This window comes from Phyllostomus discolor, chromosome 4 (genome assembly GCF_004126475.2).
Source record: "Phyllostomus discolor isolate MPI-MPIP mPhyDis1 chromosome 4, mPhyDis1.pri.v3, whole genome shotgun sequence".
Classification (NCBI taxonomy): Eukaryota; Metazoa; Chordata; class Mammalia; order Chiroptera; family Phyllostomidae; genus Phyllostomus; species Phyllostomus discolor.
This window is the reverse complement of record NC_040906.2, coordinates 22,635,790-22,656,555: the sequence shown is the minus strand read 5'-3', so window position 1 is coordinate 22,656,555 and position 20,766 is coordinate 22,635,790. Positions and strand designations below refer to the sequence as shown.

Below are 20,766 nucleotides of genomic sequence, written 5' to 3'. Positions count from 1 at the left end.
GCCAGTGGGGCAGCACACTTTGTGCACGGTCTAGGGCTGTGAGACGTTAGGGTAAACTGAGACAGGTAAGGGAGCCGGTAGGAAAAATGAAGAAACGGAAAAATGGCTGGGGCCCGGTGCTCCTGGAAGCTGTCTAGAGACGGAGTATCATAAAAAAAATCTGCAAAGGTTTCTGCTAAAATCAGGTCTTCTAAAGTTAGTAATTAAAGTAGCACCCATCACCCTGGCTGGTATAGCTCAGTGGATTGAGCTCGAGCTGTGATGTGAACCAAAGGGTCACCAGTTTGATTCCCAGTCAGGGCACATGCCTGGATTGTGGGCCTGGTCCCCAGTGGGGCCACGTAAGAGGCGACCACACGTTGATGTTTCTCTTCTTGTCTTTCTCTCTCCCTTCCCCTCTCTCTAAAAAGAAATAAATTAAATTTTTAAAAAATAGCACCCATCTACCCAACTGCTTCTCAATATGTAAATGACTTGACTTCAAGTACTAGGCTACACACATAATTAAACAGAAATAGAGTACATCAAGTATCTGATAAAATATGACTTTGGATGTTTTTTAATGCACATGTTACTGGCCTAGGTCCAGACTGGTTTTCATGGTCATAACATGCAGGGTTTTTGCTTTTTTTTTTCAAATGGCTATGTATCCATCATAGTTCTTTATTTTACATTTGTATAGGTAACTGAGGTCAATAGTGCAAAGCCTATAACCCATCAATCTATGAAAAAACAAAGACCTTTATTAAAAATTTAACCATGCACCTTCTTTTCCTATTATTTCAGTATAATATTCAGTGATCTTTTTCCTACCACAAATCTTTCTCTGATTATCCTGTTGAGAGATTAGTTATCTGACTTTATTTTCAACATTTCCAACAATACTTATGAGGTCTGTCCAGAAAAAGTCCAGCCATTGTTAATATAACGAGAGTGGTTTGCCTGACATCAATGTAACCTGGCAGCTAAGGAAAGTGGACTGGAATGTGCGTGCATGCATGAATGATGACAACTTCACTGTACTAGTCAGTGGGGGTGGTAGGCACCATTGGGTGAGCATGTGTACTGTGTGGCCATTGCATTCAAGATGATTGAGGGAGTACAGCAACAAATCTGTATCAAATTTTGCATTAAGCTTGAACATTCCTCCATGGAAACTATTCAGATGATTCAGAAGGCCACAGCTCTGGGCAACTGGTGATTGGCAGCTTCATCATGACAATATGCCCTCTCATGCATCATGTGTTATGCAGAGTATTTTGTCAAAACATCAAATCACTCAGGTGACTCAGCCCCGCTAAAGCCGAGATTTGGCACTCTGTGAGTTCTGGCTTTTCCCCAAACTAAAATCACCTTTGAAGGGGAAGAGATTTCAGACTGTCAATGAAATTCAGGAAAATATGACAGAGCAGCTGATTGGGAGATTGGGAGAACTGTGTGAGGTCTTAAGGTGCCTACTTTAAAGGCAACTGAGGTGTCATTGTCCCACGTACAAAGTTTCTGTATTTTCTTCAATAAACGTCTCTATTTTTGATATCAATTGGTTGGATACCTTCTGTGCAGACCTCATATCATTTCCTTTCTCATAGTTTTCCTTAAAAAAATCACTTTCTGCCACATATTTAAGTTACTCGATGAATTTTTATTTTCTCCATTATTTGACTGGACAGTGTTTTAGATTCATCCTATTCCCCAAGCACAGAGACCTAACAGCTTTCAAAATAATGGCAATGGACTATTGTGATGATAAACAACTACTACAAGTTCACTGTTCAGCATCTTGAAAACACAGAAAAGTATAAAAGATAAAATAAACAATGCCTATTCACCCTTCTATGGGAAACAGCACTGCCACATTTTGGTCCTTTTGGCCCCTTCCTGTGTAGGCACAGCTGTGATTTTTAAACACAGTGGAACACATACTGTAAATACAGTTCCCTACCCTACTTGTCCCCCATCTAACAATAATTGATAAACACCTTTCCATGGTTAAAATTCTTCATAAATATGCTTTTACATGTCTCTCCAACTCCATATCTTTTTATGATACCATAATTTATTCTAAACTGTTCTCCTGTTGTTGGGCACTCAGACTATTGCCAATATCTGACTTTTCTAACCAAAACCATTTAAAACATCTGTGAACATTACTTTTTTAAATATTTCTCATAAGTTCCTTTGAATAGATTGCTAGAAGTCAAATTACTGGATCAAGAGACAGGAGCATTAGTGAGGTTTTTCATACATTAAGCCAATGAGCTTTTCAGAAAGGTTATAACATTTGCACACCCCTCATAGCATTTGAGAGTGTCTGCACATTTACTAAAGTGGAGTTATAATTTTTAAAAATGTATGTACATTTGAAAGCTGGAAAAATGTACCTTGCTATTGCTTCAATTCCATTTCTTTGACTAATGGTGAGAAAATGCATTTTCATATGTCTATTAGTCCTTTTATTTTCTCTCCTCTGCATAGTCTGTTCCTGTCTTTTGCCCATTTCTCTATTGCTACGTAACACACTTCCACAAACTTAGTAGCTTTCAGCAACACCCGTTTTGTATTTCATAATTCTGAAGGTCCGAGTCTAGGTGGGCTTGGCTGCATTCTCTTCTCAGGGTCTCTTTCACAAGGCTGAAATCGAGGTGCTAGCCAAGCGGCGCTCTTAACAACAGGCTCCGCAACAGAATCCAGTTCTGAGCTCATTCAGTGTGTTGGCAGACTCCAGTTACCTGTGGCCCAAGGTCTGAGGCTCCAGTTTCCGTGCTGGGCCACCCCCGGCCACTCCAGCCCTCCCACATTTCTCAAGGGAGCCCTTGTTCCTTTCCAAGCGTCCTCTCCATCTTCGAAACAGCAACAGCATGTTCAGTCCTTCCCAGGCTTCAAATCTCTCTGATTTGCCCAGGCAGAGAAAACGCTCCTCGTTTATGGGCTCCTGTGATTACATTAGGCCAACCCAGATAATTTCCCCATCCTAGCTTTGTGCTCTACAACACATAAATCAAGAGATATTTTCTCATATTACAGGTTCCACGAATTAGAGCATGCTATCTCAGTATAGGGGCACTTTTAGAATTGTGCCTGTCATAGTCTCTTTGGTATAATTTTTAAAATAATTTGTTTGTGCTCTTTATGATATCTAAATTGCATGAATTTATCAGATAAATGAATCTTACTGATGACTGCCAGAGTTGCATTTTTCACAATGGTAAAGGCAGCTGTGGATGGGGCTGCTGTGTGCTAATAAAGATTCTAAATGTAAAACTTGACTAATACCGGTACTCTTTAAAATTTTTTAATTGTGGGAAAACTTTATAATACACATTATATAAAATTTACCATCCTAACCATTTTAGCTTGTACAGTGCAGTACCTTTAAGTATATTCACACTGTTGTGCAACCAATCTCCAGAACTCTTCATCCTGCAAAACTGAAACTCTGTACTCATTTAACAATTCTTCATTTTGCTCCGCCCCTCAGCTGCTGGCAACCACCATCTTACTTTCAACACTGGTGTATTTTTACCTTATGTATTTATTAACAATCATGCATACAGCAATTACTACGTGCACTGTCTAAGCACTTTAAAAATATTAACACATTTAATCCTCATAACAATCCTATGTGATCGGTACTGTTGTTATCCTCATTCTACAGATTAAGAAACATAGTAAGTAAACTGTCCAACATTACAAAATAGGAAGTGGCCAAGAAGGAATTCAGACCCAGACTGGTTTTATAGCTGTTGCTATTAACCGTTACATTGTGAAAATATTCATTGTAAAGACAAGTTCATTGGACATTAATAGTATTTCCTTAATGTACACAATTTAAAAATACTTGTGCAATTTAACTCAATATTCTTCTACTAACTAAGAGGTGCCGCACGTCTATTGACCTGTTAGCCCAACTATAGTTAAGGCATTTGAAGTTAATGAAACAAAAACGGCCTTGTATTTACTTTAGGTACTCCCATTATAACTTACATGTGGTATTTTATCATAAAATACCTTATGAATGAATACAAATCACAATTCACTGTGATTACTGAAATTAAAATATTATAGAAAAAGTCCTAAATGTTTCTCTTTTCCAAGGAGGAAAAATGAAAAGGAGGAGAAAAAAACTTCCAAATAAGTTTATAACAGCACATAGCTCAATCTCAGTTTAATCTGGGAAATTCAAATATGTCCTGCTTTACAAGCTACAAGTCCAGATCAGTCTTAATTTGTCATTCATTTGTATATCTCAGGAGCAACTTATTTCATTTGAGGAGTGGGACTGAAATTTCCTTATCCTGAATTTTGAGCTTAGTAATTCTCTGATAGAAGGCCAAATCATGCTTGTCATCGGTTACACAGTGTCATTTACTGTACATTAAAAATGAGCGGAGTCAACAGAAGGAACAATAGTTGTTTCTCGGGGAGCCCCAATTGGTGTGAGTTCAAAGCTCTGCTGAGGTTTGGCTTCTTGGACCTAGGGGAGGAAGCGGGGAGGGGGGTTGGGGGTACTAAAAACAACGCACTGAAAGAACACTGCTTTCTCCTTATATACCTAATTCATAAAAATCGGCAGACAAGGCATCATGTAATTTCCCCTCACCCATTATCCACAGCATTGTAGTGCAGCCTCCAGAATGAAATGAAAACAGAGCGCGGAACAAACAGCAACATCACCGCCACCCCAGGGCGCCTCTCAGATATTTACAACCCTGTCATCCCCACACCCTTCCCCCAGTGGTCAGCCAGGCAGCGCAGAAGCGCGCAGATGCTCACCTGGCCCCTGGCTGCTTCTTTCCCTTCACCTGCTGGGCCTGCAGTCTACTCCTGGCTGGGACCGGGCTTCAAGAACCCGCCCGACTCACGATGACAGCCGGTCTGGCAGCGGACCATCCCCGCCCGGCTCCCTGTTTACAGGCGCCTCTCACGGTCCCACTCTTAAACGCTTCCCCGCAGCAGGCCGGGAAGCGAGACCCGCACACATAAGGTTCCAGGCAGGGAAGACACGTCTTCCCTGCTTAAGGACCCCAAGGGCCAGGCAGGGCCTTACAACTGCACCCACCAGGCCTCCTACCTTTTCGTTTTCTTACACAGTTCTCACTACACACATTTTGAAAACAATGGCGTGGGCCGGATTGTCTCCTGTTTGCTCCTCCCAACACCTAAATGGTGTTTGCAATGGGAAAATTTCATTTGGAACATACCAGGACCCGGATCTGTTTTTTGCAGCACCCTTGTCTAAGAGAATTACTTAAGTTTTCTGAAAATAAGCCTGTTAGAACCTGGAGATTGCTTCTCCTTTTATGTTTGAAGTTGCAAGGAAAATCAATTTTCACTATTCGTTCATGTTGCGGCCAGCAGGTTGAAAGGGGATGGTTTGGAGGGCAGGTCTTCAACCCCCATTCGGATCTTCATCAAACCAGACACACTGGTAGGTGACCTGGGTGCTCCTTAGTGAAAGACGCCACCGTACCCCACCCACAGTGAGTCTGGCCAGCTCTCAAGAGGATATAGTGATCTTTCCAGAAGACCTCACTTGAAGTCGCTTCCTTTTTTCTACAGTATAACACACTTCTAGCCATTTTCTCAATTTATACTTACACCTTTATTTATCTATTTTCTTGCCTTTTTCACCTCCACTCCATCTTCCCTATTGTATAAACTCTTTGAGGGCAGGAACTATTTCCTTTTCACTTACCACCACATAATAAGCATAAAGCACAATCTACTTTGTATGAATGAATGAAGAAATGAATGCAAAAAATTGTCAAAGGAGGCTGGAGAAAGCAGTATTATAGGAATTGAAAAATCCAATTTCTTCTCCCCCTTAAAGATTAATAAGAAAACCATTAACCATTGAAATTTTGAAAAAAAAACATCTTCTTCGCTTGATGTTTAGAGTTTAAATATGTTTAAAACAAAAACTGACACTGCAATTTGAGGTACATTTCTTGTTCCCTAAACAGAATGTCCTCTTTTGCCTCAGGACTTTTTGGCACATGTGGCTTTCTCTGATGAGAATTCCCAGCCCCTCTCCATCCCTTTAGCCTGGTCAACTTTCCTTTGCTCTTCATGAAACAAGTGACATCACACCTGTCCTGGGAACCCCTGACAGAGGCACCTGTTCCTTTCATGCATGCCCAGAGGGACACACATGTTCCTCTTTAAATGCACACATCACATTGTACCAAATTCATCTATATGCTCATCAGCCTTCCTAGACTAGCGATTCTCCAGTGTCAGTACGTAAGAGCACCTTCTAAAACAGTGCTTCTCCAATTTAACGTGTAGGGATCCTGTTAAAATGCAGGTTATAATTCAGGAAGTCTGTGACAGGGCCTCTGCACCTCTAACGAACTAACAGGTGATACCACATCTTGAGTGCCAAGGCCCTTGGATGCTTACTAAAAATGCAAATTTCTGGGTCATTACACCACACAGATTTTTATTCTATAGGGCTATGATGGATAGGGTGTTGCATTCTGTGATTTTAACAAGTGCCTTAAAGTGCTTCCAATATAGGTGATGTTCAACCAAAAACTTTGAGACCAAAAGTTGCACTGAAAGAAAAATAAAGGTCTACTGAGCCATTTGCTAGCCAGGTCCTGGGGCATGCAGTCCAAGCCATCAGCAGCGGGTCTAGATGGGAAAGACAATCAGGTTCACCATCCTGGGGTTGCCAGGGTTCTTTTATACAATGAGTTTGGGGAAGAAAGATGTAAGTTGTTTGGAAAGAATTAACAGCAGCTATACATTAGGAGAGCAGAAGAAGGTGAAGCAGGAAAGTTCCGGGATAGGTGCATAGTCCCCAAGAAGTACTTGTTTCTGGATTGGTGGTGGGCAGCGCTCCAGGAAGTTCACGTGCAAACAGGATACGGTGGCATCTGGTGGTGGGCTATTTTTTCTAAATGATTGCTGAAATAGCTGCCTGGAAATTAATTCAAAGTCTGGGGAATACGGGTAGAGCATTAATGTCAGCCCCAAGCTACTAACTGATTAACTTTCTTTGTCTCTTCCAACCACCTCATCTCAGATTTTTTTCTTTGGAAAAACTATCCCAGCCAATGAAGTCTGAGGGCAGGGCTCATGCTTGGCCATTTTCCCCACCATGTATTAAGCACAGGGTAAGGTGCATAAAATGCATTAAAAAGCCACATTTGCAGAATGACTGACTTTACTCACTATCACTTAACAGATTCCCAGCACAGACCAAGGGAGTGGTCCCTTTTTTGTACCAGAAAAGGGACAAAAAGTAAAGGCTGAGAACAGCCTCAGCTGGGCAGTGGTGGGCTCCTCAGCCTCCGTTAGGTCAGAAGGAGACCTTTTGCCCCTCTAAGTTTAAAATATTTAAGTTCCTGTCTCCATTCAAAAGTCTGTCTACAAACAGCAGCCCTGCCATTTGTTCTTTAATACACTTTATTTTGTAGAGCAGCTTTAGGTTCACAGCAGAACTGAGCAGAAAGCACAGAGTTCCCACTTACTCCCTGCCCCATAGATGCCCAACCTCCCTCCACCCTGGCCCTGCCCTTCCCCCCAAAACATCCTGCACCAGGGCAGTATGTTTGTTACAGTTAAGGAACTTACACTGGCACATCATTATCACCCCACACCCATAGGGCCACCTATTTATTTACACCTCTTAGACCTCGCAGTTGATAGTACCCATTTAAATCCATTTGCTCAAGGTACTTTGAGTTGTTTTCTGTCACTTAGAACTGAACGCACACACCTTGACTAACATTCCACCTTTCCAGACGTATATCCCGAATACCCCTTTCCTCCCGCTCTGGAGTTCAGACTCAGATTGTTACCACTCCTAGATACTCTTCCTTTCTCATTATCCTGCTTTAGGCTCCCTCATTATTTCTCCTTCTGCGTCCCCCAAAGGGCAGGGCCCGCGTCTTACTCATCTTTGTATTTTCCACAGCACTTATCGTGGGTCCTAGTAAATGATCTCAATAAGTGTGCATCGCAGCAAAATGAAACACCAAATGACATATAAGAAGATCTCATTACACTTTTTTCTTTTTAGCCTTCATTTACTAAAGTAATGGTCAAGTCAGGATTCCATAAAGTGATGCTGTCTTCCAAGAAATAAAAATCTCATCAAAAAATGTTTTAAACTTAATCAGAAAATTTTTGGTGCTATTTAGAGTTTAACATTTGCAAGCCAAGTATGCCTCACTTCATCTCCCCAAATAGGCCCAAGAAAATATGATTCAGCTATTCATTGAGAGCAATATAATACAATTTGTTTGTCTCCTTGGGTAAATTAAAAGCATTTGAGATGGAAAATACTCAAGTCATAAGTGGAGTCGCTTGTTGAAATAACAAATGAGCCTGCTATTCAGCTTGTGGGCGCCCACGAGGCCATACCCATCGTTAAAATATTAAAATAGTTCACTACAGTTTGGTAACTAGCTCTGTCCTAAGCTTCCTAGGTGTCTTTGTTCTCTTCCAAAGGAATCCCCCCACCACCATGCAGCCTAATATCCAGCACTCAAAGGACTAATACCTGACCCTACTTTGCTGAGATGGTATCTTCAGGGCTTTGCTCTTTCATTAGGCCCAGGATTCTTTATGATTAGGTGATAGTCAAGTCATACACGCTTTTAAGTCTTTTGACTATCACTCCTACACCAGGTGAAAAGCCTTTAGCAAAGCAAAATATTCAATGATTTCCCACCCTAGCACTACATATTACGTCTTTTTTTAACCAGAAAGATCAATAATAAGTGAGAGAATCTTGTACAAAAATTTATTTCATTGGGCGATCTGACTGTGGTGCATTTTAGTCATTCGCAGAACAGGTACAACAGGAATTTTCTGTCCTCTAGGCAGTAAATGAGGTTGTACAGAGGTACTACAACCTCTGTACAACTCCACTGATGGCTTATATATTGGTGAGTCCTAACTAGGGGCCTCTATTTAACAGATACTTGTTAAACTTATTCTGGTAGAAATGAACTAGGCTCTGGTAATATCTTTCCTGTAAACTACTTTAGGTACCTTTTTTCCATAGATAAAAGAAAATATCCACCCTGGCTGGCATAGCTCAGTGGATTGAGCACGGGCTGTGAACCAAAGTGTCGCAGGTTTGATTCCCATTCAGGGCACATGCCTAGGCTGTAGGCCATAACCCCCAGCAACCGCACATTAATGTTTCTCTCTCTCTCTTTCTCCCTCCCTTCCCTTTCTAAAAATAAATAAATAAAATCTTTTTTTTTTTAAAGAGCATACCTATTGAAAAAATGTCCAGAAAGTTAAACCCTTACACAAGGAAAAGCATCTCAGCCTCGATGTGGGAGGGAACATTTTTGTCTGTTACATTCTCAGCTTCTTTCTGGGAAAAATCCTAGCATTCCTGATAAAATTCCTCAGCAATCTGCAAAGTTTAGATAAACTTTAACAGCACTAAGAGTTGTTGCAGGCTGAGTTCCTGGGGAAGCAGACTTTCAGAGTGAGTTCAGCATGCAAGGAGAGCCTTTGGGATCGGCGTGTGTGTGGGGGGCGGGGAGAGACGGGAGAGGTGGGTAAAGGGAGCAACAAGAGGCTCCGCCAACACTATGTTAAGAAACCAAGTTCGACTGAGTAAATTTTAAAGATTTAATTGGCTGTAGTCAGCGATTCATGAACTGGGCAGCTTCCCATCTAGCAGGTAGGAAGGAGCTCTGAGGAGCTGTACACTACGAAAGTCTTTTGTAGGCAGAAGGGGTAAGGAACAAGGAACTTACACTGGCAAAAAGCAGGTTGGCTGCAGCGAGTCACTTCCCTCTAGGGGGCGGCAGGGGTCTGTCACTCGTGCTCACTAGGCAACTCCTGATTCACTGGTCTAAGATTCCAATTCTGGGAAAGCTGAAACTGTAATTGAGCACTAAGTCTTGGTTTGGTGATGTGGAGATGAGCATCAAGGATGCCACTCGGGGCTTGTTGTCTTGTTTTTAACAGCCATGAAGACCTCAGTGACAGAGTGGCCCTTTAGAGGCTTCAGAGTAGACCTGAATTGAGACAAGAGTATAATAGGCTGCTGGCAAACTGACTCTGAGAAGCCAGAGAGTTTGCCAGTTTCCATGGTGCAAATACCAGAGCATGCCTCATTCCAAGCTCTGGATGTGGTCACTGAACATGGAATTGGAGATGTGCATGGTCAGGACTCAAGAGAGAAGCCTGGCCCCAGCACCACAATGACCTAGAGGGCAGGCATTCACACTCCCACATCCACCAGTGAACGGATGTGGGCCACGCAGGGAGGAAGCATGGCCTGGGGCAAGGCGGCTCTCTGCCCTGATAGGGTCCACTGCAGGCAATGCTCTGGCAGCACCCCCAGGGGCTGCGTCAACAAGGTCCTTTTTTGATGGGGGATCTGGGCAGCCCATCCCAGAGGCCACCATACTTGTTCTGGAAAACCAGCCACCTGCCCACTCAATGAACTGTCAGCTAAGAGTCTAGTCGTCTTTGTCCTTCAGATGGTAGAGCTAATATGTAAGCACATGGAAAGATTTCCAGCTGTCTTAAACAGTATGTGTTCTGAGTAATAAAGGCAAAAGAAACTCCAGGAGTTCAGAAAATTAGAGGGAAGATGGACCTGCTCAGGTGGGCCTCTGCTAAAAAAGCGAGGGTTTGAGACAGCCTCGAAGAGCAAGGACAATGGAACTGAGGTGGGCAGCAGAGGAGACTGTAAGGAGCTCCGCTGCCTTGTGGTTAGAACCCTGACTCCAGTACGTGCCAGTCCTCGGGCCACGCACAAATTACGCGGCTTCTTTGTGCCTCAGATTTCCCACGGGTAAAATAATAATAATAATATAATAATGCTCATGCTACCATCTACCTCAAAGTGTTGTTGGAATGTTACTGCAAGGAGCTAAATGCAAAGATACTATGTTGCACAGTTGTGTGTGTGTGTTTATCTATACTTATCTATGTAGGTGCATATATATCAGTATTGATATATAACTATATATGTATATATCACTCCTACACACATGCTTATATAAGTATGTATACACAAATATCTACATCTACAGTATATCAATATCAATGTCTATCTATCTATCTATCTATCTACACAGGGTCTGGCAGAAGTAAAGCCATTGAATGTGGCTGGTAGGGTACGTGAATGTCTCACACGAGATAGATAGCAATTTGAACATTTCACCTAAAATGTCATATGGTGTGTTGAGTGTGATATTGTTATGTTACAGAATTACATACTCATGATTTTGCAATAAAATATTTGGTATAGATTACTAGCTCATAAAAAGGGGGCGTTATTTGTGCTGGACTGGGTTATATATGGGCAAAATCTCATTTCACCGGACCTGGGCAGGCTTATCCTGATATTCACAGGGACCAGGGAAAGAACACCAATGGATGCCTCCAGCTTCCCAGCCCAAACCCGCCCTGCGTCCCAAGACCACACACATGCATATGCAGACACCTCAGATGCCTCATCCTAGCTTCATACACTGTGTCCCCAGCTCAGGTCCCCCCAGGTCTATGAGGACACACTGGCAGGTGTGTCCTCTGGGATCAGCCCCCAGAAAGACAAGCCCTGGGGGAAAGGCCCGTGCAGCTCTGGGGACAGACTTTGGGGGCCAGGAAATCTGAGGCTCTAGGTACGACATGGTCTAGAAGGAAGGGGCTCCAGGTGGCCCCCTTCTTGACCAGTGAGAGGTGCAGGCAGAGGAGAACCTAAAGCAGAGCCTAGGTCAGCCCGTTTGCCCAGATCTAAGGGCAGTTCTTGGACATTCTACTGGGAGGCAACTCTCTTAATGCAACACTCCATCTTTCGTTCTTATAGGAGTATGATGAAGTAACCATGTCGTAAGAGAGGCTCTACTGTACTAGAAAAGGCTGTGGGTTGGGGTCAGGACCTCTGAGTTGACCCTAGCCACAAGGCCTAGGGTCATGAGCTATACTCCTTAGACTTGTCTCTCACAGCACCAGGCACCATGATGGCCCAGAGTGGGATCGAATGAGCAATTCAAATTTGTAATGTCAAGGACTTCTGAGATTCCAGAACTCAAGTCGGTTTTCAAGAGTGATTTTTAAAAAGGGTTGTGTTTTGTTTTTGTGGGGTTTTTGCATGTGTGAATCTAACCCAAGGTCCCAACCTGTCCCTAAGAGCTAGATGCCCTTGCCTTTCTTACATGATCGGAAAGTTCCCTGTCATCTCCCCAAACACCCAAATGAACTTTCACAATATTTAGTCTTTTTCACCGGAATGGGAATCACTGATACAATAGAGCTCAATGAACAAAACACTAAGTTTTCTGTTCCTGCAGGACGAGTCCTTATTGCGCACATTTGAACTAATTGTCATGCAAATGAAGGTGTTACCCCACAGCAGGTGGTCAATGATGCACAGACTAGAAACCAACGGTCTCAGGTAACTGTTTGTAAGTTTATGCTTTTGAAAACAAATAACATCAGAAATTTAATCATGCAGAAGCAGTTCACAGCCATTCAAATGAAAGATCAAAGTTAAAGGGAGTGAGAACTAAATGGAGCATCTCTTAGTTAACCCAAGAAGGATATTTCCTTGCCTATGGTGTCCTTCTGGAACCCAGACCCAGAAAATGGCTCTATTTATCCCATTGGCTGCAGTGTGATCCTTCTTCCCAGAGTCGTCAAATGGTGTGTGTGTGTGTGTGTGTGTGTGTGTGTGTGTGTGTTGGGGGGCGATTTGTGAGACACTGAGCTGCATACAACTCGCTCCCATGTATTCGTGTAACTGGACTCACCCCCTTCCTTATGCTGGCCTGTTTTCACACTGCTTTTGTTAAAACAAACAAACAAACTGTTCAATCAGACCATTCCGGAACCCCTGAGAAAGTCCTCCAGGCAAAGGTGAGCAGTTATCAGCTAGATTTGATTTGCTACAATGTTTTTGAACATTGTTTTATGCATTTTCATTGCAAACTTTCTCACCATTGAGCTTATTCATACTGCCATAAGGAGGATTTGACGCTTCCTAAATAAATTAAGGTTGTCCATTTCCTACATTCTCTGTCCAGGATATAATGAGACTTTATGTAACTATATAGCCTAATTATCGGGGAAAAAAAAGAATTGCAAGCCTCCAGAGAGAGAGAGCCACAGAGAAAAATGTTCCAAGGATCTCTGTGTTTTCTCCTATTACTTTTGTCCCCAACTCTTTCTCCACCACATTTATCAAGCTTTTCACATTTTTTCAGCTCTGACCAGTAGACGTGTACTGGGGTGACTTTATATTCTTTGCATGATTGTGGTTTGGGATCTGAAGTCCTTAGAGGACAGGCATAAGTTTAAAATCACATCCGGCAGAGAAATGACTAGTAAAGAAGAATGCGAGGCATCTTCTGCAGGCATGTGAGGGGTCCCCTGCCATTTTCAGGAAGAGACTTTCACCCAGTAGCTGATGCAGTCGACACAGTGATGCCTTTGATTTGTGGGGGAGGAACAAAACTTTTTTCTACCCTCAAGGTTTTTCTGGCTGGTCTAATAATCAAGCAGACATGAGATAGAAGAACAAGGAAAAAATAAGCAAATTTAATACATACCTATGTATGAGAACCCTGTATATGTGAGTGAGTCAGGAGCCCCACATGCAGGAGAGGTTGGGAGACAGGCGTCCTGAGCTGGGGATGAGGGGTGGGGCCTTGGGCTGCAAAGAGTCATTGCAGGATGATAAGAAGCGTAGACCTTTAGTAAACAGAAGTTTGCCCTGCCCTACAGATGGGTCAAAAGAAATTACCTCTGATAATCTCTTATTATGGGCAAGGCCACTGATTCAAGTTTTTCCATGTAGTTGAGGGGGAGAGGGCAGAAGTTCCTCTTGAGCCAGAAGCTAAAATTGCCTTTAGCTCAAAGTACTCTGCAGACCACTGAGGCACATCTTAGAGTGGCTCCTGAACCTGCACAGGTTCCTGGGAGGAACAGGTTTATAAAGGAAGGAGGAAAAAAGAGGAAGAAAGCAACATTTAAATGTGATCTCTACTATAAGAAGAGCCTCTCAACCCACACACATACACACTAACACACACACTCACTCACTCACTCACTGGCACACAGACACACACAGAGTTTGCTATTCTTCTGCTAATGGGATCGGCACCGCTTAAAGCCGACTGCTAGGTCATTGTCTGCGACCACAGCAAGGGAAACATTATTTAAAAGCTATTCAGACCCTAAAAGAAGCAGCTGAGCAGAGTAATTATCAGAGACTCTCCATTAACGAGGGCATCTTTGCTTTCTGTCTGAGTTGGTTTAATAAGGTTCACTAATGGGACCGTGGGGGAGGGGCAGACTAATGGTTCTAAAAAAGCCCCTTCTTGGCCCCTTTTTTCTGGGGACTGTCTTTAGAGATGCTGACAGTAAAGCCAGAAGTTACCATACTGCAAAATGACCTTCACAAAAACTTGGTGGGGACCCCTGCTGATTAGAATTCAGGTTTTCAAAATTAGGAAACATCTTTGTCTTTCTCTTCTATCCCAAGGTGATTTCCCCCCCACTTCCTCTTACTGGTCCTTGGCCCTTGGTATTTGGTGAACTTGGCATTGGAAACAGCGTCACTCAGTGGTTAAAAAGCAGAATAACACTCCCGGGCAATTTCTCCTTAGGCTTGCTGCTTCTACTCATTTTCCAGTGGTCTGCTTCTCTGGGAAAACCACCTGTCCCATTATCCCTTTTAGAATTTGAAGTTAGAAGTCAATCCCACGCTTACATTTTGGACTTGGGATGGCCACCTGAATTCAAACTACTACATTATTATCTGCCAGCTTTATAACGAAGGCCTCACACATGCAGTTTTGCTGGAGGCTTGCAACGCACACGGGGAACTCCCACCCATTAGCAGTTTTGCCTGGGAGATGGCAGAGATGCCCACTACCCATTTCCCCTGCTCCCACCCTACGTCAGGCTCCCACCTTCTCCCCTCTGGATGACTGCAGGGATCCCCTCGCTGCTCTCCCAGCAGCACTATTGCTCTGCCTCCACCCCCACATGGTGAGGCTCTTTCTTCCTCTCTAGCAACGTCTTGCACCAGACTCCTCCCAGCTGTCTGCACAGGCACTGGGGCCTTTTTCACTGAATGAACACATCCTGCTTATTCCTGCCGCAGGGCCTTTGCATGTCTTTCTGCCTAGACCACTCTTGGAAGGATCCGTGGTGGCCCACACTCATCCTTCAGCTCTCAGTTCAGTAGCGAGATGTTCAGGGGAGCCTTCCCTTGCAGCCTTTGTCGGTTGACAGCTTCTTCATGCATCTATAGCACCATATACTCCTCCTTCCCTGCACTATCTCAGTTAAGGTTTTCTATTTGTTTGAATGGTTTAACATTAAGAACTACCTCCTCACAAGTCAGTGTCACGGAGTAGTCACCAGCTCCATGAGCAATAACTATGTCTGGGTTCGTGTACCCTTATATCCTCAGTACCCAGGACAATGTCCATGACCAAGTGCTTAGTAAATATTTGTCATACTTTAGGTAGTAATTCAAAGTAGCATGCCCCCTCCCCCACTTCTTCATGCCCGTTTTCAATATTTCAGCCAAAGTGTGTTTCTTGAGAGGTTCCCACAACTACTATTGAAATATTTGGGAGCTACTTATATCCCCTATTTTTCCCTATCAGTGTAGAGGGCCAGGTGTCCTTTCCTATGGGATTAAAGACTAATTTTCTAGTTACTATACCAGAAAGAAGTACATTCTTATTCCCCTAAGTGGAGCTTTCTGCAGTAACATAGGTTTACAAGGTGTGAATAAACACACAGGAGCTCTAATGTTGCCTCTTGTCTTCTCCAGACCTGGTGGGAAGGAGAAGGGGGTGTTTAGCCCAAGAGAAAGAGGAAAACCAAGGACTGAGATTCTCAGCACTCCAGACATACAGGCATAGAGATGGGTGCGTGGAATATTTCCAGTTGTGTGTGGTTCTCAAGAAAACTGACGACTTTCCCAACTAGTCGGAGAAAGAAGGGTGGGCGTCAGCGGGCGCGGACTACCAGCATGGACTGGGTGTGTGTTCTGTTGCCCAGGCTGTCCTGCAAGGGTGGGCGTCAAGCTGGCCGACCCTGGCTTGCACTGAGTGGGATCAGGCATTTGGGCAGTGTGCTGACCAAGCCCACCTATCCCGTCCCTCCTCTTAAAAAATAGAGCTAGAAATCAATTGCATACTTGTATTTTTACACTTAGCTACGGCCACCTAAATTGAGGCCACTCTGTTATAACCAAGTTGCATCAGCCAGGCTCAAGAGTCCACTAATTTGGGAACAGCCTGGAAATTGAATACAGTAAGTCTTATTATAAAGTTAAGTTCTCAGAGAATCTAAGATCAAAAGGAATCATCTTCCTGAGGCCAGTATGTTCATTGTCCCTTGACCTGTGTAAAGTCACATGGTCACAAGCATGAATTCCAGATGCACTGAAGTTCAGAGCCAGGGCCAGAAAGTTTTCTGGAGCTGGTACCAGTGGAAGAGACTGCTACAAACTCTTAGATAACTGTTACCCCATCTGAATTACTGTGGAACCTACAAACCTCTCAGCCTCAGTTAGCACGTGTCCTATGCACACCTCACGGCTCTCCAGCTGCAGAGGACGCAGAATAGTATAAAACTGGGTACCTAGCCACAAGGACCTGACAATCTAATGAAAGAGACACGTGTTTTATGAAATAAAGCAACAGAATATAATGAGTCCTAAATTGTTCAGTTGTAGATCAGAGCCTCTAAAAATGTAACCCACACCTCATAGCAACATCACTCGGCGGAATTGCTAGAAATGCAAACTTTGGGTCCCCGGCCAGCCCTAATGAATTAGCGTCTGGGGGTGGGTAGCAGGGGCAGTAATGGCCTCTCCAGGGCATTTGGATACCCACTGATGTTTGAAAGCCGGTACTGTAACAGTTGAAGGAGGTAGGAGTCCAAATGGACTGAGAGCTGGGGGAAGTGCTTGAAGGAGACCCCTGGGTGTAGTCTGGGCGGTTCCAAAGGTCAGGTGGGCAGAATTTAGGATAATGAAGGGTTCAGGGGAGGGCACTCTGGGCAGAAGGAATGACAGGGGTAAAAGCACCAGGGGACTGATTGAAGCTCACAGTCTGGGAGTGGGACGGAGGCAAGGGCAGATCCTGTAAGAAAGTGAGTTTGGGGAACGTGTTGTATATACAGTATACATTTATATTTCTCATTTTGAAGGTAGTATTTATTTTGTATAAAACATGAAACATTAGAGAAGCATATAACATAGAAAACTGTAGACTGTTTTCTCGTGATCTCCTCTCCAGGAAAAAAAGGTCACATTGTGCTGTACATTCCCTTAGAATTTTTTCTAGCCATAGTCTAATCGCCTCTCCTCCCCCCAAAAAACACCAACTAGAAGTCTCCTTTGTCTACAGCTTCGCAAATGCCTTTGTTCGCTTCACAAAGCTTTCCCCACACCTGTGCCCGTCTTTCCCGTTAGTCCTGAAGATCCACCCTGTTTCTCTTTTAAAGGGCCCCGCAGGACGTCACTGCATAACGAGGCCTCGTGTAACGGAGTGCCGCTCCCTGTCACTGTCGGTTCTCAGGCTGGGAAGACTCTGATGACAGGGGGTGTTTTACAATGCACCGCAGTTGCGAAGATGGCTGTGCCGTGTGGTGGGCTCAGACTTTGAGAAGGTGTGTTCAAAGTGGCCTGCCAGCTCTTCAGCTGGTAGTGAGCTTCATCCTCTGTGTCTGTATCTGTACTTATAGCCACGTATATTTTCACCTATATCTTCAGATCTATATATGTTTGTGTACATCTATATGTCTGTACATACATGTATATCTGTATCCATGCCTACGTCTGTCTAACATTAAGTGTCACGTAAAAGCAAAATGAAAGACTTTGACCCACACTTTTCAAGAAGTGTCTTTTTAAAAAAAAATTATTGAATTTATTGGGGTGATATTGATTAACAGAATTACCCAGGTTTCAGGTGGACAATTTATAATATATTATCTGTATACATGGTCGTGCATTCACCACCCAAAGTCAAGTCTCCCTCCATCACCTTTACCCTCTTTGTTCCCCTTTACCCTCTTGTACCTCCCCCCACCCCTTTTCCTTCTGGCAATCACCACACTGTTGTCTGTGTTTGTTTTTTTCTTAACCCCAGCCCCTCAAACCCCCTCCCCTCTGACAGCTGTCAGTCTGTTCTCTGTATGTATGAGTCCGTAAGGGAGACCAATCTCAGTTCCGCAAATATTTCTCCAAGAGGCAGTTTCTTGTAGGGAGAGACTTTCAGCCTCAGCCCGGCCCCTCCCTAGGAGTTTCGATGTCTTTGTGATCTGAAACTTCATCATGATCTTTGGGGTTAGGATTCCAGTACGTGAATTTCCAGGGGCCCAAACACGCAGACGCCAGCATGGGTCTTTCTCATGCCACAGAGCTGGAACTATTAAAAGTACAGTGATTCTCAACTGCAAGTTTCTCCTTATGAGAACGTCAACTATACCCCAAGTTTACTTACTATAGGACATTTCAGCAACAAAGGAATGTAATAGCTTGCATGTAATGTCCAGGCAGTTTACCTGAAGAATATTCTGCTTCCATACCAAAAGAACCCCCATTTTATTCAGGATGGCAATGCACCCGCTAACATAAAAAAGACTTGCCATTTGGAGAGGACAGATAACACGTTCCAGCCAATGTGAGGTAAGCAGAAATCTGGCAGGTGAGGTTTCCAGGAAAGGTACCATTTTCCTCATTAAAAAGGACAGATTTGACTTGTGAGCATTCTGCCTTCCCTTTCCCTGCTTCTTCTTGCATGTAATGTCAGCACAGGATCTTGAGGTTCAGCAACTGCTTTGTGAGCTGAAGGGTGAAACGCAGAAGTGAAGGATGTTGACACCAAAAAGCCAGAGGGAGCACACAGCCCTGATGGCGCCGTGCAGATGCTCACCCAGCCCCGGGCTGCCTGTTGCACACACAGAATACTCTCCTTCCTGATACGGACAGTGATGGCGTGATCCTGACTGATTAAAACCACAGCTTCTTCTTCGGAGGATAACTAGGAAAACAGAGGCCTAGGGTCTGGCATTCAGTTTTACAGATAAACGTATCAGAATCATTAAAACCTGTGGCAGACCAAGAGCAGGGCAATGGAGCGATAATGAAACCCAGTAGTCGTCTGCTCCTACTGTCACTTCGTGCCAGCAAATGTCAACAGTGATAAGTACTCTTTTCTGAGCGCTTGGGAAGAGGAGGTGTCTTTATGTTGCCACTCTCTGAATGAAAACATAGCTAAGTACTATTGGATTTGAACCTTGTTCCTTAGCATTCTGTAGGCATTGCTTCACTGTCATTAGGAATTTTGTGTGGCAAGAAAGAAAATCTTGTGACAAGTCCTATTTTTGTATTTGTTGTTTTAGGTATTTTTTTTTTCATTAAGGGGAGAAAATGGATGTGGTGGCATTCCCCTGCTTTAATCTTGTGGTTTAAAATCTGTCTAAGTGTGAGTTGTTCTTAATTGATTTCTCGAGAGACATAGCTTAGCAGGTTTAGGATGTTTGATCTGGTTAAACACGTGTATTGATTCATTTGTTATCTTATCTGCGATCTAGTCTAGCATGGTTCTGATTTATTTATTTTTTCTGATACAACTGTAGGACCCGATACAGCCTGACCAGTACCTCATTACTCATTACTGCGATGTAAAGCACACTGCTCCTCGCTGGGCAACCCTGGTTCTGCATCCACCAGGATCGTCACACATCCTCATCCTCACCTCCCACGGGAGAGCCACTCTCCTATGGTATCTCTGCGATTGTGTCTTTTTCCTCATTCTGGCTTCTTCTTAAAGAACAGTTAAATCGCTCTCCTTTGCTCTCTATCCTTCATTTCTGTCATCTTAACTTCTTTATCTCCTTGCCCTTTTCTCTGTATTTTGGGAGCTATTTAACTTGTCCTCTACGTTAGTACAGCATCAATTTTGCTATACCTCCAGTGTGATATTTTTTAAAGATTTTATTTATTTATTTAGAGAGGGAAGGGAGGGAGAAAGAGAGAGAGAAACATCAATGTGGGGTTGCTGGGGGTCATGGCCTGCAACCCATGCATGTACCCTGACTGGGAATTGAACCTGTGACACTGGTTCGCAGCCCGCACTCAACCCGCTGAGCTATGCCAGCCAGGTCTCCAGTGTAATTTTTAAAAAACTCCAGTGTTCAGTTTTAACTTCTTTCCTATCTTTCCTTACCATATTATTCTTTCTTTAAAAAATTGGTTGCATTTTCATTTCATCCTAATGTATTCTCATTTTATTTCCTTCCTTTAATTGCTCATAATCCTTGCCCTTTAAAGAGTCCGCCTTGGGCCTATTAAGACTGTTGGTTCCCCGATGTTTTCTTCAGCATCCTACCGTAAATCAGTCCCCAGGGCCAGCCCTTTCCCGGAGACTCCTGGAGGTTGCTTCTTTTCTCCTATTCTGCAAAAGTTCTTTCCTAAGCTGCTGTGTTTTTTTCCTACTCATCCTTGAATAAGGTAAGCTATGTCTGGACTCAAGCTTTATCACCAGACATGCTCTTGAATCCATTCCCTGTCAAGTGGAATAATGCTTGAATCCTCTTCTCTCTCAGGCACATCTGGAGAAGAGGTCGCACACACAGCTGGACGAGCAGTTTCCGTGTTTCTGTTTGTTCTTACTGGTGCTGTTGTAGCAGGAGCACCTGTCCCTAGGATCCACTCCGTGGTTATGCCTCAACCCCTCCCATCTCTGCCTTCCTCTAAGAGCTAACACTACGCCCTGCTCTGATCATTTATTTCCTCTTATTTCT

At 43.6% G+C, this 20,766-nt stretch overlaps 1 protein-coding gene across 2 annotated transcripts in view; it reads right to left on the bottom strand.

Annotated features, from left to right (window-relative positions):
• The window catches only part of PLEKHM3 (pleckstrin homology domain containing M3), a 171,725-nt gene extending 166,738 nt beyond the window's left edge, over positions 1-4,987 (bottom strand). The window contains exon 1 of one of the 2 annotated variants that reach the window (XM_036022966.1): positions 4,774-4,987. The gene's annotated coding sequence lies outside the window, so the exon portion shown is untranslated. The remainder of the gene's footprint in view (positions 1-4,773) is intronic. The other variant, XM_028509277.2, reaches the window with a different exon arrangement.
• Positions 4,988-20,766: the final 15,779 nt, after the last annotated feature.